This window comes from Hypanus sabinus, chromosome 11 (genome assembly GCF_030144855.1).
Source record: "Hypanus sabinus isolate sHypSab1 chromosome 11, sHypSab1.hap1, whole genome shotgun sequence".
Classification (NCBI taxonomy): Eukaryota; Metazoa; Chordata; class Chondrichthyes; order Myliobatiformes; family Dasyatidae; genus Hypanus; species Hypanus sabinus.
Window position 1 is genome coordinate 25266048 of NC_082716.1, and position 25822 is coordinate 25291869.

Consider the following 25822-nt stretch of genomic DNA (forward strand, 5'->3'; position numbering starts at 1 on the left):
AAATGTGCTTTTATACTGAAATAGAAGGATATGGAAACTATTGTGGAGAGAAACGCAGGGGAGTTCAAGATCAACTGTGCTCTTGTTTTGGTAATGCAGATTTGCTTTTCAACACTCTAGTCCAACACCCTGGTCCTCAGACACCAATGCAAGGACTGGAGTTACAACACAAATGCAACAGAGCGGAATTCATGTTGGAAGTTAAAATGGCGCTGACTTCATTATTGCTGTACTAGATAATTAAATACTCAAGTTGAGAGATACAAGCATTAAAGAAGCACTATCATAAAATAATTCCCCAGATATCAATAAACTATCATAATTATTGTTGGAAAAATATACATATTAAATTTTTTGTTATTAATTGAGGCATGGTGTCTTAGAACATGAACTTTTTATTTAAAATAAAAAATGAACACATATATTTTGTGACACCACACCACCAAAAAGCACCCAACTAGCAGATTTTAATAAATGTTCCAGCCACTAATTTGCACAGTGCCCACAACTCTGTGACACGCACTGCTCATGTTCAAATGTGCTTGCCAAATTTACTCTTAAGACTGAAGTATTACATTAGCTTCAGTAAAATGAATAATTAGAGGAGTTCTGTTGAAAAAAAAATGACCAACCATGCTCTATAAATGTTAACACAGCATCATGATGCCAAACCACCTGGCTTATATGTAGCGAGTTGCCATTTCAGAGATGGCATTCATTTGCTAAATTGAAACAGATCTGAATTTAAACTTCCTCTACCCAACAAAGGTCACCCTTAAACATGTGCTGCGGCTTCACAATACTCCCACGCTTGATGGGACAGGGTGAAGTAGAGGCAGATGTTCAAGCTGCTCTTCAGCGTGACTGTGGGTGGTAATAACTGGAGTGTAAAATTGAACTTGTAGTTCCAGTGATGCTTGTTGAGCAAAGCTAGAAGCCAATGCCACGACAAGTCGGTAGTCTTCACGTTGAAGGCCTTCTCCAAAGATCAGAATTTCCTGTTCTTTCTTCAATGATGAAGCAATTATTCTGAACAACATTCCAAGTGTTCTAGCAATACTGTAAAGATGACCAATTCTGTTGATTTCTAACATTCTGATGCCAGTCTTTGATTGAGAAGATGTATGCTTGGAAACCCATTCACTTAGGACCAAGGTGTTCATTTTCTTTTTGCACTGTTATCTACATCCACTTTCAACAGCTTAATGGGAAAGGAAAAAGATTTTTGAATTGAAGGATCCAAAGCTGAAAAACTTTAGCCATAAATATTAACTAATGACATATATTTTTTGACAGCCAGATGTCTACCCAACATCTCAGCTATTTTTTTGTTTGTTTCTGAACACATCCCTGAGAAGCACCTGGGGCTATTTTCCCATGTTCAAGTCAGTTACAAATGCTAGGTATTGCAGTCCCTAAAAATACACCAAATATTTTTTATCTCTCTGTTCTATGCCTCAATTTATAAACCTCAAATTCCATTGTTTATTTTTATAGTTTTATGAACCTGGATACACTAAGGAATTAATATGTTAGTATCTGTCTTTTGTTGTTATGCCTTTTCCATCAATGTCTTCCTTCTGAATTTACATGTCCATTCTTTGTTGCATCAAAATTTCTATCTCTCAAATTTTAAGTGGAGAGCTGCAAGTAGCCTTTCTGTCCAGTCCATCACACTTTCAGAATGTAGTTGTTCACACAGTCGCCTCCGTTCATCGGATCATTTGTTGTTGCATTACTGTAAAAGCTGATGAGATTGTCTACCAGCACTTTTAATAAGCATATTGGACTGCACTCCGAAATTCATCTCGATCCACTGGTGGCCAGTGGGAGAATGGCCATGGCAATTCTAGTGTTATTCCACCTCTTGTTTGTCCAAACAGCAGCCAGCCATTTAAAGGCATTATCCATTAAACATAACCAATTACCATGACTGCAAAGTGGATTTTAAGATACAAGTTCTGATCAATATTCACCATTCTCAAAACAAGCAACAAATTCCAACAGTAAGCCAGAGGACACCTATAGAAAATGATCCAACCTGTTCTTTAGATCCCTACATCTACCAGTTTATATTTGGGTGCCCCATTCCTTGACTAATTAAAAAAGTTTCACATTAAATAAACCACACAAACAGCATGCTAAGAGAATGAAATAGAGAAAGGAGTACACTGAAACAATGTCTTTTTATGGTCTTGCAATGTTCTATGTCATAATACAGCCAATGAAGTTCGGCTTCAATGTATCATAGTAGTATTCACATGTTGAGCTTTTGCTCTTGATTATCATCCAATATGGGGAACGCAGTAATTCCTGCATGACAGCACTTGGCGATGTTAAACTGCCTTAGAAGTGGACTGATAACAGAAGTGGAGTGACAGCCTTCAATTTTTTTATTCAACTTTCTCAAGTGACCTATGTTTGAACTTGCACCCTTTCTGATGCTGGGGTGAATGTGCTGCTAATCACACCAAAGCTGCACTTTATGATAAATGGAAAGACAATAGTTGAGCTGCATCAGTGTGGTCAAACCAGAGTGGATGACACTTGGAATCACAGACTCTGAGCGACACTGAGGTGATTTTCTATCCAACCTGAAAGTCAACATTGAAAGGCAAGTCCGCGGTTCTACAAACCTGCTAGCCCGACTGTGCTCAATCCGGCTCATTCCTCGCACTCAGCTCCTCCTCAGTCCCAATGGGTTATTGCCCTTGCACTGGCATTTTTAAATATTCTTAAAACCTAAGATAATCCAAGACATGCAAAAGCATTCAAAATAGATAAACAATTTAAAAGATTAAAATACTATTTATTTAGAAGTAAGCGTAAGTGATAAAACTAAAATGCCAAAATCAAAGACAATGAAATAAACTCATTATCTACACTCACTTTTTCAATCCAAGTCTGCATTCTTATGAAATAAATGGGGTGACAATATTTACATCTGGCATGACCGTCATGTTTGTGCTACTGAAAAGCCAGGAGGCCGTAAGTAACACACAGGAGGTGGAGAAGTGTGGAACTAAGGTGCTGGTGTTTATTTCACCTGCAAGTCATCTACCCAGAATATGCTCTCTCATCATGTTCAGCAAGTAACACACAGGGGATCTTGAAAACAACCCAAAAGAGTCAAAATATACATGAACACACAATATAGCCCTCGCTCCTTATTTTAAAGGTTTTCGCCTTTCCCATACACAGATAAGTTGCAGAACTATTAACATTTAAGGGAGTAATCATCAAATTCATCCAACAACAAAAAAAACATTTTTTTCTCAATTAGGGGAAGAGTGTAGACAGCTGTCGAGAGAAGGCTCCCAAGTTCAAATCCAGCCGGCCCCCTTGCACGCTTTCCATCCGTGCTGGGTTGAGTGTCAAGCTAGCAACTCAGCCTTGTAAAAATAAGAAAGCCTGCTAAAAAAAAAAGAAAAAAAAACGTTGTCACGATGGCGTCCCAATGACTCCACTCGGAGTCAAAGGATTTCTTCTTTCTTCTTCATGCTGATGGTCAATCATTGAACCAGAGATTCAATCTGTCTGGAAGCCGCCTGTTTCTATAAGGGTATCAATAACCTGGGGATGACACCAAAGTCATTTTACCTCCTGGTGGTGTATGTATAGATTTTGGCTTGGGTACTGCATTGTCAGTATGGGGCACCTCAGGAAGCACAGGTGATGGAGGACAAATTGCCTTGCTGATTAAGGTCTGGCCTGTGATGATTGTGATGCCAAGCACATCACTTAGAATATCTTGAGATGAAGTCTGCATTTTAAAGGGCAGAACAATTTCAGGAGATTTTGCCTTCTTACCGCTAAATAGCATATTGAAAGCGGTCACCTCTGTGTCTTTTTTTTGTATTTGTTGAAGGCCAGGTGATGAAGATAGAGTCTGGCCCAGATGTTCCATCAAGAATGGGGTTGGCAAGCTTCTACTAAGATTTTATTTCTAGATCTTACAGTTCTGCTGTACTGTGTTCAGTTCTGGTCACTCGCAGCAGGAAGGATGTGGCTACTACAGAGAGAGTGCAGAGGAGATTTACAAGGATGTTACTTGGATTGGAGAGCGTGCCTTATGAGAATGGGTTGAGTGAACTTGGCCCTTTCTCATTGGAGTGATGGGGGATGAAAGGTGACCTGATGGAGATATATAAGATGATGAGACATATTGATCCTGTGGATAGCCAGAGGGTTCTTCCCAGGGCTGAAATGCTAACATGAGGGGGCATAGTTTTAAGGTGCTTAGAAACAGGTACAAGGGGTACATTAGAGGCAAGTTTTTCCACACAGAGAGTGGTGGGTGCATGGAAAGCACTGCCAGTGACAGTGGTAGAGGTGGATCCAATAGGATCTTTTAAGAGACACTTAAGTACTTGGAGCTTAGAAAAATAGAGGGCTATATGGTAGGGAAATTCCAGGTAGCTTCTAGAGCAGGTTACACGGTCGGCACAACATTGTGGTCTCAAGGGCCTGTAATGTGTTATCGATTTCTATATTTCTGCCTCTTTCAAAGACAAAACCATGGCAGTCTGTGAACTTTCCTTTAAGTTCTCCTTGTTGGCAGTGACATTGGACAGCATTTTTCTAAAATATCAGTATTTTTATTAATCTCCTTATTATCTTCTCATGATGGAATAAGAGCAAAGTAATTTCCAAGCTGTGAAGAAGTAGGGATCCTTTGCTCCAGACCAGCAAGTCTCTCAGTTCTTCCTGTGGAATAGACCACAGTCTATTGGAGTAACTAACTGAACCAGCTGGATGACTGTAATCCTCCACCAAGCACCTCTTCAATCATCAGTGCTAGTCCAGGTACACTTTTCTCCATGTTGAAAAACTCATTGAAGGCAAAGTCCTCCAATGAGTGTTCAGGCAGGACTGCTTCTTGAGGAACTTCTTGGTCAGCTTCTGATGCAGAAGCAGTAGGCATCTCTGCTTGGGCATCACCATTGCATTCTACACCTTCTTTAAGGGCTTCTGATAATTTTCTCCACCTCCTTTCCCAACTTGGATTCTCCAACAGCGCTTCATCAACAAAGCTTGTCAGCTTTATTGTTTCTGATTGACTAGTGGAGCCAGCAGAAAACCTTTCTGGTTCCTCTTCACCTCCGCTCTCCAAAAATGTGTTTTGCCATTACCAACTTTCCCCTAGGGTCCTTTTCCTTGTGGTCTCATTCTCTTCCTCTTCCAGCATTTCTTGTCACACAAATCTTTGTCTCTGCCAGCCTGATCAAAACTTCTTGTTGCCATTATGCGCCCACATCCAGTTCTCCATTAACAACCCAACCCACAAATATCTTCATTCTCGTTATTTTCCAATGAGCTCCAGATCATTGAATATTGGCGGTATTGGTCACATAATAGCTTATGCAAAGCTTTGGCTTTGAGGACTGAGTACAACATCAAGATCCTTTTTTTCCTTTATTCTCTCTTGTGGATCTGCATTTCTTCATTTGAGAACTGTTCTCTGAAAATCTGAAGCACAGTTGTTCTAGCAGCTTTTCCTTGGAATTCGTTACAGCCACACCAACCAAGAATAGTGAAGAAATATAGCAATATAAAACCATAAGTAATTAAATAAGTTAATTATGCCAAGTGGAAATAAGTCCAGGACCAGCCTATTGGCTCAGGGTGTCTGACACTCTGAGGGAGGAGTTGTAAAGTTTGATGGCCACAGGCAGGAATGACTTCCTATGACGCTCAGTGTTACATCTCAGTGGAATGAGTCTCTGGCTGAATGTACTCCTGAGCCTAACCAGTACATTATGGAGTGGATGGGAGACATTGTCCAAGATGGCATGCAACTTGGACAGCATCCTCCTTTCAGACACCACTGTCAGAGAGTCCAGTTCCACCCCCACATCATCACTGGCCTTACGAATGAGTTTGTTGATTCTGTTGGTGTCTGCTGCCCTCAGCCTGCTGCCCCAGCACACAACAGCAAACATGATAGCACTGGCCACCACAACCTCGTAGAACATCCTCAGCATCATACAGTAGAAGTTTATTTCTCTGTTGATTAATCTCCACAGTAAAAAGCACTACTCCCCTTATTGGAACAACTTCACCAGAGTTTAAAATCAACCTTGCCCCTTCTTGGGCGAGATGCTGCTAGTTCTCCTCATAACCTGTTTCTGACACCTGTGTCCACCTGCATCCTCATTGTGGCCCCATCCAACCACAGGGTCACACAATAGTCGTCATTGTGTCCTGAAACAGATTAAATATGTGAAGCTTCTTCTACCACAGAGTGAGAGACATTGAGTCCATCCTCCGTATACTCCATCTTGTTAACATGTTTCTTTTTGCTTTTCCAGAAGTCATATTTTTACTACTTTGTTTTCGGTTAGAGAACTTTTTTACTTTTACAGGCACATTCAAAATGTCCCTTTTTGCCACAGCTTAAGTATACTAGCATTTTGCTGAATGCCCAGTTGTGCCACAATATTTCAATAGATGTCCTACTCTTAGAAGCAGTAATTTTATGAACTTGAGAGGATGTGCTTAATAGCTGTGCTTCTTTAGCTGCCATCTCCATAAATGTACTAGCCTCAAATGCATTATTGTTAGTTTGTCTTCTGTAAGCATTTCTGAATTGCCTCACTATGCAGACCAAATATGTGTCTATATTGCAATGTGTCATTCAGTGGCTGCCCAAAATCAGTGTTCAGTCAATTGCTTCGGCACTGCCATAAACTCAAAGAAAATCACCTCCCTCTTGATTCCTTTTATAAAATCCAGACCTCTCAGCAATAATCAAATGTTTAAGTGAATAGTGGTTCTTTAAAACTTTAACTATGTCTTCATTAGGCTTATCACCAGGCTTAGCAGGTTGCATTAGATTGCTTAATAAATTAAATGTTTTGCACCCATCAGTCAGAAAAGATGAAACATGACTATCATCTGAAATTTCATTTGCTGGTGCAAAATGTTCAAATCTGTCAGTATATGAACTCCATTGTTCTGTTGTTTTGTCATACTTCCGAGCATTACTGCTGTTCTCAAACACAAAGCTGAGAGGCCAGGTGTGAAAGATATCCTCCAGGTATGCGGATCAACAGGCCTGGAGTTCAAGGCCTAGTGTTCCAGGTCTCGTCCTCAGCAAAAATGGAGGGCAAAGGCTGGAGTTCAGATCCTTTTCAACGGTATTGGCAAGTCCTTGGGGTCAATACTCAAGATCGAAGCCTGAAAGTCAATTAGAAGCCAAATTAAAAGCCACGCCTTCAGTTCACTGGGGATATCAAAGGCCCAATGTCTGCAAATCCAAGTCCACAGGCTGAAAGCCAAAGATGGCTTGTCCTGGTGTTGGAAGAGGGTGTGAGGTTGAGGGAGGAGTGAGGCTTGTATTACTATTGTTTTGTTTTTTGTTGTGTTCTATTTTGTGTCCTTTGCTGGATTGCTGAGCCTTGTGGGTATGTCATTTAGGTGCCAGATTGTGTGGCAGCACTAGTGGGCTGTCCCCAGCACATCCAAGGATGTGCTGGCTGTTAAATGGCGCACTTATCTGCGTATTTTGATGTACATAAGGAATAAATTGGAATCTGAAAGGTAACTGGACCCTCAAAACAATACAACTGATTGTCAGTCTTGCTTGAACGCCAAGTCCAGTGATGGAGCAGGAGAATGGATACTTCAATATGACCTCTGGTTTGTTACTAAAATGTGCACTGCAACGTGCAAGCACAGAAGTCAGGTGCAATCTGACACTGGCACAGCAACTAGCTCACCATTCACTACAGAATTGCCAGCTAGCGTGCAATAAAATTAGTTCTACGTGAATGAACTAAACTGGGAAGGAACACTGCAGGCCATGAATACATGTAGGATCCACACTAAACATGCCTGTTAACAAGAAAATAGCTGTCATTTCTTGGAGTCCATACTAACCCATCCACAATCCATGGATAATAGCCCAACACCCACATCACTTCAAATGCAATGTTTATATAAGTCACGGCTGACACTTTTCATTACAAAATATAACAAACAGGTTTACAGAGAGATAATCATTCCCAGAAACAAGCAACAGACATTGAACCCTTCTGCAAATATTGCTTCAAAGCTCTTGTGTTCAAACAACAGAGTTCTTTTGAAATGGTTCATGTCAAAACAGGCAGTTATGTTCCACTGAAAGTTATTATAAAGAAAGCAGAACAATAAAGAAAATTTAACTGGAAGTAGGCACACAACAGATATGTTGACTTCAGAGTTCAATGTTCAAAGTAAATTAATATTCAAAGTACATAAATACCATCATATAAAATGCCAGGATTAATTTCATATCAGGCATAATCAATAATTACCATAATAGAATCAATGAAAGACTGCATAAACCTGAGCATTCAAAGAGGGTGCACAGGATAACGAACTGTGCCAATACAAAAAGAAAAAAATAATAATAAAAAACAAGCAGTAAGTGTTCAGAACCTGAGATATAGAGTCCTTGAAAGTGAGTCGATAGGTTGTAGGAACATTTTAATTTTGTGCAAGTGAAGTTGATTGAAGTTATCCCTTCTCTTTCAAGAGCCTGATGATTGAGGGATAATGATTGTTCCTGAACCTTGTGGTGTGAGTCCCGAGGCTCTGGCACCTTCTTCCTATTGGGAGCAGAGAGAAAAGTGTGCCCTGTTGGAGGGGGTCCCTGACGATGGATGCTGCTTTCCCATACAACAGTTTGTGTGGATGTGTTCAATGGTGGAGAGGGCTTCACCTGTGATGGACTGGGTCATATCCACTAATTTTTGTAGGATTTTCCTTTCAAGAGCATTGGTGTTTCCATACCAGGCTGTGTGAAGCCAGTCAATACATTATGCACTACACATCTATAGAATACTCTTTATTATATAATACACTATATAGACTTTAGAACATACTGTATAAGACTTTATAGTGCTTTATAGAATTTTGTTTCTCAACAGCTTTGTCAAAGGGCTACAACAAAAAGTATCCAGCATTTACATGTTACAAGCTCGCAAATCTCCACTGATCCTATTGCAAAATACGTTTTCACAAATCAAATGTTCTCTACATTACAGTGGTCCCAATTATACCACAATATTGCTTAGCTGTCTTTGATCGATGTCAAAATGTTTCTAGCAGTGCAGTATATTCAGTTATTACCACCAGAGCTAAGCATTTGGGAATACATTCAATGAAATTGCCTTAATAGGTGGTTTTCCAATAAATCCCAATGGCTATGCATGAAGTGCAAGTTAATGTCACAGCATGCCTTTTGAGGAAATTATTTTGAACATTGTTTTTAAATTATGTTCTTTGGAGAAAATAAAGTCACTAGCCAACAGATAATCATAAATAAGGCACAAACATAACTTGATGCTGGTCACAAATGCTCATGCCAATCCAAAATACACTTATGCTTTTGGAAGTCAGAAGATATTTGCAGTATTGGGCCCCCTATCCATGGACAAGCTGAAATTGGAGATGGTTCAGAGGAGGTTCACGAGAATGATTCCAGGAATGTAACTGTTAACATGTGAGGAGTATTTGATGGCTTTGGGCCTGTACTCATTGGAGTTTTGAAGAATGAAGGGGAACTCAGTAAAACCTATCAAATATTGATTGTCTAGATAGAGCGGATTTGAAAAGGATGTTTCCTGTAGTGGGAGAATCCAAGACCACAGGTGCATCACCAGATACAAGTAGGACCCTTTGGTCCTCTCTGAGATGAGGAAGAATTTCTTTACCCCGAAGGTAGTGAATCATTGGCACAGATGGCTGTGGAGGCCAAATATTTAGGTATATTTAAAGTGGATGTTGAGAGGTCCTTGATTAGGGTGTCATGGGGAGAAGTCAGGAGAACGGGCTTGAGAGGGATAATAAATAAGCACTGATGGAATGGCAGAACAGACTTGATGGGCTGAATGGCCTATTTCCCTTTCAAAGTTTTATGGTCCTATAAAGTTGCACACAAAAGTGATGTAGGTTCAGGTACAGGCAGCAAACTGGGTGATAGGTTAGGAAACAATAAGAACCAGTTTGATGCGGAGAGGTATAATGCAATGCACAGGGCTCACGTATCAGAGCAGCTGCTGATTACTATTTCGAAAAAATAACCAATTCAAACTCAATTCAATATGATTTAGTTTCCTTCACAGAAAGGACCATGTATTACAAAATAAACTGAACTAATAAATGTGTGCGCCAATCAATTGGAAATAATGTTAAAATAGCCTGGAAGGTCATAAAAGAATTACACTCAGTGGACACTTTATTAGAGACAGGAGCTACCTAATAAAGTGACCACTGAGTATATGTTCACAGTTTTCTGCTGTTCTAGCCCATCCACTTCAAGGTACCACGTGTTAAGCATTCGGAGATCCTCTTCAGCCACTGTTATAACTTACGGTTATTTGAGTTACTGTCACCTTCTCATCAGCTTGAAACAGTCTAGCCATTCACTCCTAATCTTTCTCACTAACAAGGCATTTTTGCTCCGCAGAACCATGGTTCTCAGGAAACCAGCAGTGTCTGCGATATTCAAACCACTTTATCTGGCACCAAAATCACTCCATGTTCCAAGTCATTTAGATCCCATTTCTCCTCCATTCTGAACAACTGAACCTCCTGATCATGTTTGTATGCTTTTACGCTTTGAATTGCTGCCACATGATTGACTGTTTGTATTAACAAGCTGTATCTAATACAGTGGCCACTAAGTGTATATACATCTACAGAAAGATATTGAAACAGCCGAGGACAATTCTGAAAGAATCAAAGTTAAACTTGTTCAAATACTGTAATTAATAGAACCAGGATAATAATAAATGCCCAAATCAAAGTATGCAATCCAGAAGAATTAGTAATTAAGCTAAATAAAAATATAGTTATGAGAAATTTTTTTTGGTTTTAAATTCGGCAAATATACAGCAAATACAGAAAAAAATACAGCAAATATTTAAATGTCATAAGGTGGTACAGAGAATAGGAAGAAGACAGCTTTCTGGTTTTAAGTGTAGTAGTTCAAATCAAATATTGAAAGCTTTCAGCTCTAGTAAGGAACATCCAAGAGATGTCAGTAACTTTAAATTCCTGTGTATTATCATATCAGAGGATCTGTCCTGGGACCAGCGCTAAATGTCCTTTCAAGGAAAATACAGCAAGTTTCTACTTTCTCAAAAGTTTGTCAGTTTTAAATGACATGCTGAATCTGTGCAAACTTGGATAGAGGCACAGTGGAGAATATCCTGATGGTTTGCATCTTGGTATGGTATGGAAACAAGTATGGAAAAGCCTACAAAAAGTAGTGGACACAGACCCCTTTGTCACAGGAGAAGACCTCCCCAACACTGAGCAGATCTACAAAGGGTGCTGCCATGAGAAACTAGCATCTATCATCAAGGACACCACCATCCAGGTCATGCTCTCTTCTCAATGTTACTATTAGTAAGGAGCTGCAGGAGATTTACTGTAGATTCCACACCACCAGGTTCAGAAACAGTTATTACCTTTCAACTATCAGGCTCCTGAACCAGCATGGATATCTTCACTCACCACAACACTGAAAATAATTACTGAACACAAACCATGGATTCACTTTCAAGTCCCCACAACTCAGACTCAATTTATTTCTTCTTCTTCTTATTATTATTATTACTACTACTACTTGTTTCTTTTTGTATTTTCACAATTTATCAAACACTTTGTGCAGTTTTTCCATTGATTCTATTGTACTTCTTTGTTTTGCTGTGAATGCCTGCAAGGAAATGAATCTCACGGTAGTACCTGGTGACATATTTGTATTTTGATGTAAAATTTACTTTGAACTATGAAGAAATAACTTTATGAACATGCACATGATAGCAAGTAGAACAGTAAGAATTATTTCAAAACATCAACATAAAACTAAACAGTGCTCTCCTTGCTGTGAACGATGTTAACAGATGACAGGTGAAGTTCATAATCATGCCTTTGTGGTGCTAATGCATTGAAGAGCCCGGATACCAACAATGCTAACTTAAATTCACCTATAAAACTTGTGTATGTGGTCCATTCACTCTTCCAAGTGAAATCCTTCATGAGTAATATGCCACCTGTATTGACAAAGCATTAGAGGACCTTGATTGTGCAAGATCCAGTCGAAGAAGTCCAACCCTGGGAACTGGCTGCTGACAGATGCCCTTGAAGATAAAATAAAACACACTTGGCTTCTTGTCTTCCTTGAGTCCCCCATTATCATGTTTTGGCCTGACTTTTACCCCAAACAAAAACTCTAATCATACTATCCTCGGGGCCTCTCCACCACTATTTTCCCCAATCCCCAGTTGCACAACCTATCTAACCAGTCCAAAGCTTAATATGATTGTTTGTTAGCCTGCCATTAAAATCTTCTGCACTTTTTCAAACACATTATTTGTATAGCAATCCTCTTCTTTGTTCCTCATTTTCCCCGATGTAAAGTTTAAACCCATAGAAACATTATCTTGATAGGTTAGATCCAGGGTGTTTTTTTTTACCCAGGTTAGGATGTCTAAATCTAAGGGTTGCAGTCTCTAAATAAGAGGTCAACCATCAGGGATGATCAGGAGAAATTATTTCACCACATGGGTGATTAATTTTCTACTCAAGAGGTCTATGGAAGCTCAGTTAAGAACATAGAACAGAATTCTACAGCACAGTAGAGCCCTTCAGCCCAGGATGTTGAGCAGATCTTTTAGCTCTAAGATCGAAATAATGCTTCACTCCTACACAACCCGCCATTTTTCAATCATCCATGGGCCTATCTAAAATTTCTTAAATGTCTCTAATGTGTCCGTCACCAACACCATCCTCCACATGGTATTCCATGCACTCACCACTTGTTGTGCATAAACAAAAATTACCCCTGACATCACCCCTATATATACTTTCCTCCAATCACCTTAGAATTATGCCTTCTGGTATTATACTTTTCTGCCCTGGGATAAAGTCTTATACCTCTTATGATCCTGTACACTCTTATCAAGTCACCTCTCGTCTTCCTTCACTCCAGAGTGAAAGTCCCTAGTTTATTCAATCTATCCTCTTAATCCAGCTATTATCTGATGAGTTTAATAAAGAGACTGGTATATATTTAAATACTGGCAAAATCAGGAGATAAATTGATGCACCATCAATAACTCTCTCTGAAATGTGAGGCAAGATATTGGCTTTTATTGACTGGAAGAAAGAACAAGCAGTAATTGACCACCATACTACATCCTGGAGACTGAGGGCCAGGCTCAGGCCTCAATCGCCTTTAAACCGGGGTCTGTGGGAGGAGCCACAGGAGCAGTCAGCAGGGGGCGTGTCCAGACAGGTACATGTAGTTCACTACATAAATGACTAATGCAGGAAAGTGATATGGTGGCAAAAGATCATCCACAATCTGAATGAATGACAAGAACAGGCAAAAGAAATGCCCAACTCTTGCTACTTCTTGCGTTCACCTTTCTAGTCTGCACTGAATTCCACAGAACCATTATCCTCCCACTCCTGCTTAAATCCTATTAAATCTGTCCTTGACTTTTTCTCTACCCAACCCCTCCAGCCTTAAAACTACATCAACCACCCCATCCTCAAAACCCCTTCTCCTTTAACTCTGATCAAAAACATGCACAGTCTCCCTCTCTTTTTTATTTATGAAGGTATTTTTAGTTGTCCAGACGTCATTTTAAAATTCCTCCCATATCCCTCTACCACTTCTGTTGTTGCTCCTCTCTGCATCTCGTGCCGCAATGGGCAGCAACCCTGCTGTTTCTTTAGCATTTACCTGGCTTTGACGAGGCCAAGTTGTGAGCTTAATGCTCGACTCAGCACGGAGGGTGTGCAAGGAGCCAGGATTCGAACCCAGGACTACTTACACCGAAATCGAATGCTGATGCCACATCACCGGCTGGCCTCTACCGCTGTTAGACTCTGCATTACTCTTCCTTTGTACAGCAGTCCCCGTTTATGTTACCCTCTGGATATCCTCCTTTGCAACTGAATATTCATTTTGCCTCATTGCTTCTATGAAGTACGTTTGGCATAGTATTCTAAAACACACAATAATAAATAAATTGTTGTACCTATGTTTCCTGTGACATTCAGTTAGGTTCTCTAAAAGGGTAATGCGTTACCCCACATGGAAAAGTTATTGTTTTACTCCAATGACATATCTCATCCACTTTCACTCCGGACATACATATCCAAACCCAAAGCAGTAAACACCCAGGCAAAGCTATTGAACCCAGTTCCACAAACATAGTCTGTTTCCTTCCTTCCGTCTCCATTCTGGTTTCAGTGAGCAAGTTAAACTGGTTAGGCCACAGTGATAAGATTAGCTGCTTGTTAATTAGCACAAAGACATTGACTATCCCTTTGATTAAAAGTCGGAAAGTAGTGGACTTAAATTCCCATAAATTTAAAGTGAAGGAAAGACTCTTGTGAACTCTGAGATAGCAAAAATGAACAGAGATAATGGGCCATGCCAGCCTTTGTATGGGAGGATACTAGCAAGTGCAGTAACTAGAACAGGGTACTTTTAAGGGGAACAGAAGGCTAAAAAAAAAAGGTGCATTAGTAGGCAATTAGACCCTCCATCAAACTTCAGCATCAGAATGGATGATCCAATCCACATTATCCTACATCTGGAACTCAACTCATCTTACCTTGAAGCCTTTTTGCATCTTCCTCCGAACTCGAGTCCACCCATCTGCAAACAGACTACAATTGGCTCCCTCACCCGACTCACTGATTCATACATCGAACTACTGGATCCTAAGCACCGCTCCCTGTAGTATTCCTCTCATTACCTCCTGCACTGTCAAAAGACCAGTTTATTCCTATTCTTTGTTTCCCGCCTGTCAGCCAGTTTTCATATCATTATATTACTCCCAACCCCTTGTGGCTTTTAGAGTTCAAATCCCACTCTAGAGGATCAAATACAGAAACAAAGAACGATGCTCCAGCAGCACACTGAAAGTATGCAGTATTCTCAAGGATGCCATCTGGCAGATGTGACGTGAGAACATTACTGTGTGCCTTTCAATTGCATGTAAAAGATTCAGCAATTCAATTTAACAGCAGGAGAGTTACTTCTGGCATTCTAGACAATATTTGTTCCTTTATTAACATCAATAAGAAAATATTATCTGCCTTTTACTACTTGGTTCCTCATGGGAGCTTGTAATGTGCAAATTCTGTGTGCAATGTGGTCCTCCATTCAGATTTTGACCACACTGTTGCAAATATTTTTCTCTTGGGATCAGGGACGACTTGTTTCCACTTTGAATCATCAAGTTTAAGGAGGCCAAGGGGAGCAAAATGGGAATGACAGAATTTTCCCAAGTTAGCAAGGTTGGGTGAACCTTTTGACACTTAGACAGGGCTTCTCTGTGAAGCTGATGCATGGCCTTTAAGTTCTCAATATGATTCCAACTGTTCCTTCTCCACTTGGAGAGGTCACAGGCTGGAGGGTCAGAGGCACTGGGGAATTTACTTACTCAAGGTGGCGTTGTTACTGAAGCAGTGGGTTAATCACTATGCAGTGCCAGTAAGTGGAAGATTGGGATTAAATTCCCGCCACTATCTGTAAGGAGTTTTTACGTTCGCCCTGTGACCACATGGATTTCCTTTGGGCTCCCCAGTTTCCTCTCACGTTCCAAAAGGGCACACAGTTAGGGTTAGTATGTTGTGGGCATACTATATTTGTGCCAGAAGCAAGATGACCCTTGTGGGCTGCCCCAGCGTATCCCCTAACCATGTTGGTTTTTGATGCAAGATTATGCATTTCACTGTATGTTTCGAGATACATATGACAAAATAAAACTAATTTTGCAAAATCTTTTAACTTTCAGAATTCATCTGAAAATCTCTCTATGTTTCTCTCTGTTTGCCTGGTAACTTTCAATGGCACAGCCCAGAATTGAATATCCGATGTTGGGCATTCAATCAACATGACCTGCTCAACATAGCTGATTGAGAGAAACTAAGACCTCATTGCTGGGGATGTTAGTGTAGGAGATGATGCGTACATTGATTCACTTATTCTTCCATTGGGTTGGGAGGGTTTTTCAAAGAATGTATAATTAACATTTTCCAGTGCCTTCCAATGCCTGCCATATGTGGTTTTGATCTCAAAACCAAATTGAGGGCAGAGACCAATGGAGCCCTGTGGATTACAAGATTTGTGTTTTCAGAGACTGACCTTCAAATACCCTTTAGCTCAATCCGCTGAAGACTCTGAAGGCATATTAAAGGAAATGCTGGATTTCAGTATTGACATCTACCTTTCCCAAGAGATGACTCCTAATATATGGGGAAATGGTCCACATTTTCTTGGGTTTTGGTGTGAAGCCTACCAACTTTTAATCGAAGCATCCATAAGGAAGTCGCCATCTGAATACATTCCACCTTGGTATGGCAACTGGTCTGCACGGGACTTGCAAGAAACTGCAGAGAGGGATGGACACTGCTCATGGAAACAGGCCTGCCCTCTGTGAACTCTGCCTATACTTCTCCATGCCTCAGTAATGCAGCCTGCATAATCAAAGTTCCAAACCACCGTGAACATTTTATCTATTCCCATCTCCCATCGGGTAGAAGAACCAAAAAGCACTTGAATGAATGCATGCTTGAAATAAATGAAATTATTTTATTTCAGTCAGTACAAACATGAGCATCATTTACAACAATGATTTCATAGGACAAAATTACAACAAGAAAACATGGATATTCTTTAAAACAGACCAAAAGGGTGTAGGCTGAAGCTACAGCTCATTACACCTACCCCTCTTACTTATACAACATATTTGGCCACAATCATCACATCAAAAACAAAAAATTTCATAATATTTTTAAAAACACAAAATCCAATTCCAATTACCATTTACTTACATTACTCCCATTCATTTTAAATCATGTATTTTATATCTGTTCATTAAATAGTTTTTAAACCTGTTAAGTGTGGTGCATGTTTTTAAATTCTTACTACAACTGTTCCATAGATTCACCCCTGACTGAAATACAATGATTTTTTACATTTGTTCTTATCCTTTGTTTTTAAATATACATGTTCCTCTCAAATCATGTTGACTCTCTCTCACTTTAAACAACCTTCCGATACTTTGTGGTAACCGTCCATTTTTTACTTTATACATAATTTATATTATTTTAAAATCTACAAAATCTCTGAATTTTAAAGTGTTTAGTGTAAGTGTAAAGTGCTTACCACCAGGTTCTACCCCACTGTATAAGACTATTAAGTAGTTCTCCAGTACGAAGATGGACTCTCAGCCTATAGTATCTCATTGTGATCTTGTACCTTATCGTTTACCTGCACAGCACTTTCTCTATAGCTATTTTAATTAATTCTGCTTTGTTGTTGCATTACCTCGTTTAGCCATGATGCACAAGGTAATGATCTGCTAAGGCAATCTTTTCACTGTATCTGGTTACGTGACGCTAATAAACTAATACCGTTATAGGCTGAGGGCAATGAGATGTAGCAGAGGTAAGCTAGTAGACAACCTTGCTCTTGCACTCTCCTATATACTTTTAAAGGAGTTTGTATGAATCCAAGTATCACCTGCATGCTGCAGCAGGCAGGTCCTCTGAGCATTTGGTGATCTTGGTTCTTTCTGTCGTCGAGTATCGTCTCTGTAGTTTGAATGGTTTGCCTAAGTTCTGAAGATTAGCTGTAGGAAATTTGAGGTGAGCTGCAGCATAGTAGTAAGGAAGGAAGATTGAGAAATGATTGGAGCAATGATGCAACTTCTTTGACACTGATCTTTATTGAAAATGGTGTCGCTATGTGACAAAAGACTAAGGTTGTTGCATCAGATCTATTACCTTTCATCAAATATCTTGTTCAGTTGTATTCTTACCTTAGCAGTTGGACAATAATGAACTAAGGCCGGACAGCCTGGAAAAGAAAATTTTGTTTTTGTATACTTATCACTGAGATACGCATCTCTTATGGGAAATTCAGAGTAGTGTGTGGACTGGAACTCAGGTAATCGGGTACCATTTTGAGTTGCACTCAATGCATAATCTGGAGAAATTTGAAGGAAAAGAAGCAAAATAACTGTTCCAAAATGGCTTATTAAGAGAATATATCCATCTAGGTTTATATAGTTCGTTCATTGTTATTCAACCATATTTCATGCATACCATTTGAGGAAACATTTCTCCAGGACAAGTTGCACAACACAGTACATGTAACTCACATACTACACATAAAGTAATATAAACATAAATAATTTAACAAATAATAAAATATTTGTTAAGCCACAGTACGTGTGGCTTATGTCAATACCTATTAGGATGGACTACAGAATAATTGGGAGCACAGTTACCCAGATACTTTTTTTCAGTGCATTAGATTTGCAGATGGGTGATAAAGGATGGTGCTTAAACTTACACTGCATGTGGCTGTCATAATTCACAAACATGAGAACAAGCTTAAATAAAAGCAATTATCACATGGCCAAACCTCCATGGCACAGAACTTAATAGCTTCACTAAACAAGGTGATCTTGGACTTACTGAGTCCTAAATGAAGACAACTAGACCATCAGCAGGTGACACTGGAACGAACAGTGCCCCACCAGTGGAGAGACATTTCACTGGGAATAAAAGCCACGATAGCTAAAAGTGTGAACAACTCTAATTAGTAACTCTTAAACACTATTAAATGATAGGTTTTCAAGATACGTTGAAGTCATGTTAGTTGAGCGATTAGAATATTAATTCTAAGTTTTCATTTTCACTTGATTGTGCTGAAAAACTCTAATTTCTCAGTTTTCTTTTTTAATTAATCAAATCACCAACTGTTTCTGACTACATGGCTAAGCTAAATGTGCCAATTATCAATTAACAGTCAAGCTTATGCTTGGCTGGTCAAAATATTGTTGCAGCTGATAGTGGGCTTTCTGTATACAAGCAGATTATAATTTTCACCATGAGGAATCTATCTGCCAACTGCAAGAACACATGCTGTTAGAGTAGGCAGATGAATGACATTTTAGTCTATACGTACCTCAGGTGAGAATCATGAAGAGGTTTATCGGCTGTGCTCGGGATCTCAGAGGCTCACATTGTTTCACAGATCCCACTATCTATCCAGCAGTTACCTTCTCTGCCCAACTCATCTGTGATGTGACTGGCATATTATTATTACAAACCTGCTCACAACTGCCTCCAGCTACATCAATCGCACAAGCTGCCATGATTGATCACCAGGCAACTTGCCAAACCTACCACTGGTTAAGTGTCAAAATTGCTGAAATCCCGCCAATTCACTGCAAGCCTCCAAACTACATGCTATCATATAATTTTACCCCATCTGAATTCAAAGATCTGCTACTAGGCAGGAAGATCATTTGAGAGCAACTGTTTTCTTGTAAAATCCAGACTTCGTTTTGGCACAACCCAAGCAATTTCTGTTCAACTTGCAGTTTCTAATCCCTTAAAAACATATCAAAAAACATAAAAATTCAAATTTCAATCACGGATTTTGTTCTATTTCTCAGGTTCTGACAAAATAATGCTTTTGAGGTTAAAAAAAAAGTTGTCTACCACTGTGGTGACGCAATTTACTGCATTTTTACTTGAAATGACCAGATTGTGAAGTTGTTCCTACTTGCTAAAACCTTGATTCCAAAAAAATTAGTAAGATGATCCATTTTCAGATAAACAAGAAGCAAGATTGAAGAGTCTCACATTACTTAATGTGCAAAGGCACAAGTGACCTGTCTACTTGGTTCAGGATAAATGTATTCCCCTGTACTGTACAGCTGAAAATGGACATAAACTAACATGTTTTAGAAATGAAAACAAAAATCAAACCACGCTTTATTATGGTAAATTTAAATTCCCTATACAAACATTTTTATTCATCTACAGTGGCTTAAAGTACCTGAGGTTTCAAAGGATTATAGCCCTCAGCAAATTCTTATGACACAGAAAAGGCCATTCAGCCTTTTGAGTTCATAGCAGATTCCAAAGGAACAATCCAATTAGGCCCAGTCTCCCTCTCTTCACTTTCCTTTGACCTGCACAGAATAACGTCATGACAAATAAACAGACACAAAATCTCCAAAGTAGTACTGGAATTAGACCCATTAATACAACCTTCACAAGTTGCATTTTGATATTTGTCACTAAAAATAGTCCATAAATAAAACTCCTGACGCTGACAATATCTATTCAGATTGAGAATGGACAGACTTGCTGCAATTGAGGCACTGAATATATATGAGAATTCAATTAATCTGTCAGGTATCTTAGCCATTGTATCATATTGGATGATAGATTGCACAACATATTTCCACCCCTTGCATGATGATAGCATCCATGCAGGCTGAGAGTGGAGGAGATTAAGCACCACTCCAGGAACGTTAGAAAACATGCCACAGGATAATTACGAGTGAGTGTGTGATTCTGCCCATAATTCTTCATCAATCCACAAGCATCCTCAAGTCCCCAACTAAAGTTTCAAATTATTTCTCATGAAGTGGAGGTAATTTCATCTCCATTGACCTTATTGATCTAAAATAAACTTTAATATAAACTTTGAACCTTTTTAAAAGGAACATGAAGTTTTAAAATGAGAAAAAATAATTATACCTACATGGACGATGCATACTTTTGCACAAGGTAGCAAAATACTTCACAGGAGTGTGAGCAAGCTAGAAGTTATTTGGGAGGTTTGTCAGATTTAAGATCAGTGCAAGGTGAAGGAAGTAGAAAGCAAAAAAGGGAGACTGATGGATAGGAAGTTACTGTGCAAGAGTCTTAGGTACAGTACATGTATAGCTGGGTTGCTAAGACATTTGCACAGTACTGCACATTGTGTCTTCTCAGTCACCAAATAATACATAATAATTAAAGCTAAGTACTCTTACTTCTGGTTCCTGATAACAGCCTATTTTAAACAATTACAGTACTGTACAAAAGGTACCCTAGCTGTATATGTGCCCAAGAGTTTTGCACAGTACTGTCCCAAGAGAAGTGAGCATAGGCATTTTTCAGAGCAAATATCTTTGGGCATTGTAAACACAGAAGAATATAATTTCTGTGATAATGATGTCAAGACGATGGAGTGAATCTGAAAACAAATGCAGCAATTTTAAGATCAAGGCACTGTTTAACCATGAGCCAAGAATGGCCTGCAAGAACAGGAACAATCGGCAAGTGGGATCTGGTGCAAGTTAGAACGTGGCCAGAAGAGTTTCAAATAACATTAAGCATTCTAGAACAATGTTGAGTAGCAAGACATGCATTGAAATCATCGGAGGTAGCAATGCAATGGAACAAAGTTTCAACAGCAGGCAAGCTGGGACAAGAGCTTAAGGACTCCAAAACATTTGAAGTTCCATAAATACTGAGCTATAACAGCAGTTAGCAGAATATATTTACAGCACCAGCTGTAAAATCAGGGTTTGGATCCTGCCGCAGTCTGTAAGGAGTTAGTACATTCTCCCTGTGATCCCATGGGTTTCCTCCACTTGCTCCGATTTCCTCCCACATTCTAAAGACGTACAGTCAGAGTTAGTGAGTTGTGAGCATACTGCTGGTACTGAAAGCATGACGACACTTGAGGGGATGCTCAGCACAATCAATAATATCTTGCTTTGACACAAATGAAGCATTTCACTGTATTCACATGTGATAAATAAAGATAATATTTGATCCTCCTCCTCTTCAGGACCAAGTTTTATTTTCAGTATTTGTTCCACCATTTTACACTGTCAGGCTTTTATTGGGTCCATCCTCAAAAAGAAGTGAGGAGGGAAAAAAATAAAAAAGGTGTGTTGCAAACATACACTCACCCACACTTTATATGTTTTTTGAGAGTACACACCCAACTGAAAGCATCTTAAAACAAAACTCTTCAACGTGGAGCTGCAACATTACACCTCATTTGCTTTGCAACAGATTAGTGGAACATTGAATGCATACTTATATTGACCTTATAACAACCTCTTAATCTCACCCACATGATGAAGCAGGAACAAAAGGTGAAAGGCAGTTAATTTCTACAGGGAAGTGGAGAATTAAATTCATGCATTCTTTTCAACTTTGGAGGCAATGCATATGACTGATTACAGTCACTTAAATTTGTCAGAGTCATGGATTAATACAGGTCCTGCCTGCCAACCAGTTCATTCTCTGTACTAGTCTCAGTTGTCCGAGTTCTGTCGATACCCTTCCATGCCCCTTCTGCCACCTGCCCGCATACACCTACTTTAATGCCTGTTAAATGTTGAAATTATACCTGCCTCGGCCAGTTCCTCCGGCAGCTCAATCCAAGAATTCACTATCCTCTGTGTAAGGAACTTACCTCTCAAGTTTCTTTTAAATCTCTCTCCTCTTACCTTGTATCTATAAACTCTAATTTTATACTCCCTAACCCTCGGCACAAGAGTATGACCATCCACTTTGATCCATACCCCTCATGATTTTATGAACTTTTTTCATTGTTTATTATCATGCACTCTAAGGAATACAGACCCAGCCAATCTCTTCCAAAAACTCAGGCCCTCTAATCCAGGCAACGTCATTATAAATCTTTGTTGCACACTCTACAGCTTGATAATGTCTTTCCTAAAACAGGGTAAACAAAACTGTATACAATACTCCAAGTTTGATCACACCAATGACTTGTATAACTGCAACATAATGTTCTTACTCTTAAATTTGTTGCTCTAACTAATGATGGCCAGGCTCTGCATTGTCCATGGTGACATCTATGTACTTTGATAATAGATTTACTTTGAACTTTGCTAAATTGCTTCTTCACCACCCTGTCTACTTATGCAGACACTTTTAGTGAACTGTACACTTGTATTTACAGGTCTCTCTGTTCCACAACACCTGTCAGTGCCATGCCATTCACTGTATAGATCCTACCCTGGTTTGACTGTCCAAAATGCATCATCCAATACTTAAGCAAATAGAAATACATTTGCCATTCCTTAGCTCATCTGCCAGCTAATCAAGATCTCTTTGAAATTACACGCACTCTATTTCACAAACAAGACCCTACAGTGACCTTTGGTAAGATGCCAGCATACTTGGTAACAGCAGGCAAACAAATGGTATAAACGTTTGTCTTAAATATTTATCTTGTGATCACAAGACCCCATTGGAAATTGGTGATACAAAATATTGCAAGTCCAGTTCACTGGAGAAAACAACAGTGTGGGAGCTGCATAGCGTGATGCGCAGACCAGGGTACCAGGACACAGCGTCACCTGCTACAGCCACCCGGGGAGGAGGCACCAGAGGCAGTGTGGGAGAGAACAGAGACGCAGCAGCCACAATGGAATCAGTGGTTAACTGGGGGCTGGCCCCTGCAGACCAGCTCTCCCATTTGTGCTGCTCTCTAGTGTTCGCTCCCTGGAAGGCAAGCTGGGTAGACCTCACCTGTGGATGACTCAGAGTGAGATGAGGAATTGCTATATGTTTGTGCATGCAGAAGCGGGGCTCCAGGTCAAAATCCCTTCCTCCATCAGTCTTCAGACCACATCAGTCAGAGACTTGTGCTTATATTATTCTTGACTATATGTGCTATTGCAGCTATATGCTTTGTACTATGTGTGACTAAGTGTACTGAGATTTGCACCTTGGTCCCCAAGGATCAAGGTTTCATTTAGCTGTATACATGTGTGGCTAAATGATAATTAAACTTGAATTTGAACTAATTTAACATCATCAGCAAACCTGACAATTGTGTATGGACATTCAAATCCAAATGATGGACATAAATTTTGTCAAACAGACCTGGAGTTAGAGAGCAAAGCAACAAAAAAGCAACATTATAAAGCAAGGTGGTAGGTTAAGTGGAGAGGAGAGGATTAGGAAACTAGGATGAATGTAGTAGAAAGAAGGAGGAAAAGACACAAGAGGGAAAGGTATTGAATGAAGGGAGGAAAGAGTAAAGCCAAGCAGTATTTGAAGACAGTGATGAGGAGGCATACAGCAGTGAAGCAGATCAAATGAATGAATGGTACTGTAGCAACAACCTTGCCAAGACCAAGTTAATTAATCATTGAGACAAAGGAATTGACTGTGAACTTCAGAAAGGGAATTCAGAAGAACACATACCTATCCTCAAAGGGTCAGCAGTGGAAAGGGTGAGCAGAATCAAGTTCCTAGGCATCAAAGAATCAATACTCAGCCCAACATATGGATGCAATCATGAAGAAGGCACCACAGTGGCTATTAGGATTTTAAGCAGCTCTGGTAAGTCACCAAAGACTCCAGGATATTTCTACAGATATACTTTGTGGAGAGCATTCTGACTGGACCCACCACTGTCTGGTTTGGAGGCTCCAACACACAGGATCTGAAAAAGCATCAGAGGGCTATTAACTCAGCCAGAACCATTTTGACACTAGCATCCCCGCCATTAAAGACATCTTTGAAAGGCAGTGCTTCAAGGAAGTGTCATCCATCATTATGGAGTTACACTATCTAGAACAAGCTCTCTTCTCATTTCTACCATCAGGGACGAAGTACAGAAGACTGAAGACTCATTCTTAATGTTTTAGAACAGCTTTCTCCCCCTCAACTTGAAACCCGAATGATCTGTGAATCCATGAATACGACCTCTCTATTCTGCCCCTTTGGAATATTAATTTATCTTTGTATTTCTTATTGTAACCTATAGTAATTTTGTATGCTTTGTCCTGTATTGCCACTGCAGAAAAAAAATTTCCTGATATATGTCAATGATAATTATGTTGCTTTTGATTCTTCTGAGAAAGGAAAATTCAGACCAGCAGAAGGTAACCACACAATAGATTAGATGGCCACTGATGAAGAAGAGTTGTATTACTATAAAACATTGATGTATAGCTCATGTGGTTCCATTGTTTAAAAAGGGTTCTAGAAGTAAGCCTAGCAATTATAGACCTGTCAGTTTGACATCAGTGGTGGGTAAATTAATGGAAGGTATTCTTAGAGATAGTATTAATAATTATCTGGATAGACAGATAATTAGGAGTAGCCAGCATGGATTTGTGCGTGGAAGGTCATGTTTGACAAACCTTATTGAATTTTTTGAAGAAGTTACGAGGAATGTTGACGAGGGTAAGGCAGTGGATGTAGTCTATATGGACTTCAGCAAAGCCTTTGACAAAGTTCCACATGGAAGGTTAGTTAAGAAGGTTCAGTCGTTAGGTATTAATGCTGGAGTAATAAAATGGATTCAACAGTGGCCAGATGGGAGTTGCCAGAGAGTAGTGGTGGATAATTGTTTATCGGGATGGAGGCCGGTGACTAGCGGGGTGCCTCAGGGATCTGTTTTGGGCCCAATGTTGTTTGTAATATACATAAATGATCTGGATGATGGGGTGGTAAATTGGATCAGTAAGTATGCTGATGATACTAAGGTAGGAGGTGTTGTGGATAATGAGCTTGGTTTTCAAAGCTTGCAGGGAGATTTATGCCGGTTAGAAGAATGGGCTGAAAGTTGGCAGATGGAGTTTAATGCTGAGAAGTGTGAGGTTCTACATTTTGGCAGGAATAATCCAAATAGAACATACAGGGTAAATGGTAGGGCACTGAGGAATGCAGTGGAACAGAGAGATCTAGGAATAACAGTGCATAGTTCCCTGAAGGTGGAGTCTCATGTAGATAGGGTGGTGAAGAAGGCTTTTGGAACACTGGCCTTTATAAATCAGAGCATGGAGGACAGAAGTTGGGATGTAATGTTGAAATTGTACAAGGCATTTGTAAGGCCAAATTTAGAATATTGTGTACAGTTCTGGTCACCGAATTATAGGAAAGATATCAATAAATTAGAGAGAGTGCAGAGATGATTTACTAGGATGTTACCTGGGTTTCAGCACTTAAGTTACAG

General features: G+C 39.6%; 1 protein-coding gene and 1 pseudogene across 3 annotated transcripts in view; both read right to left on the reverse strand.

Annotated features, from left to right (window-relative positions):
- LOC132401544 (dihydropyrimidine dehydrogenase [NADP(+)]-like) overlaps positions 1-25822 on the reverse strand; it is an 889454-nt gene that overhangs the window by 825866 nt on the left and 37766 nt on the right. The gene's annotated exons all lie outside the window — the stretch shown is intronic.
- Positions 3660-19181, reverse strand: LOC132401642 (eukaryotic translation initiation factor 4E transporter-like; annotated as a pseudogene).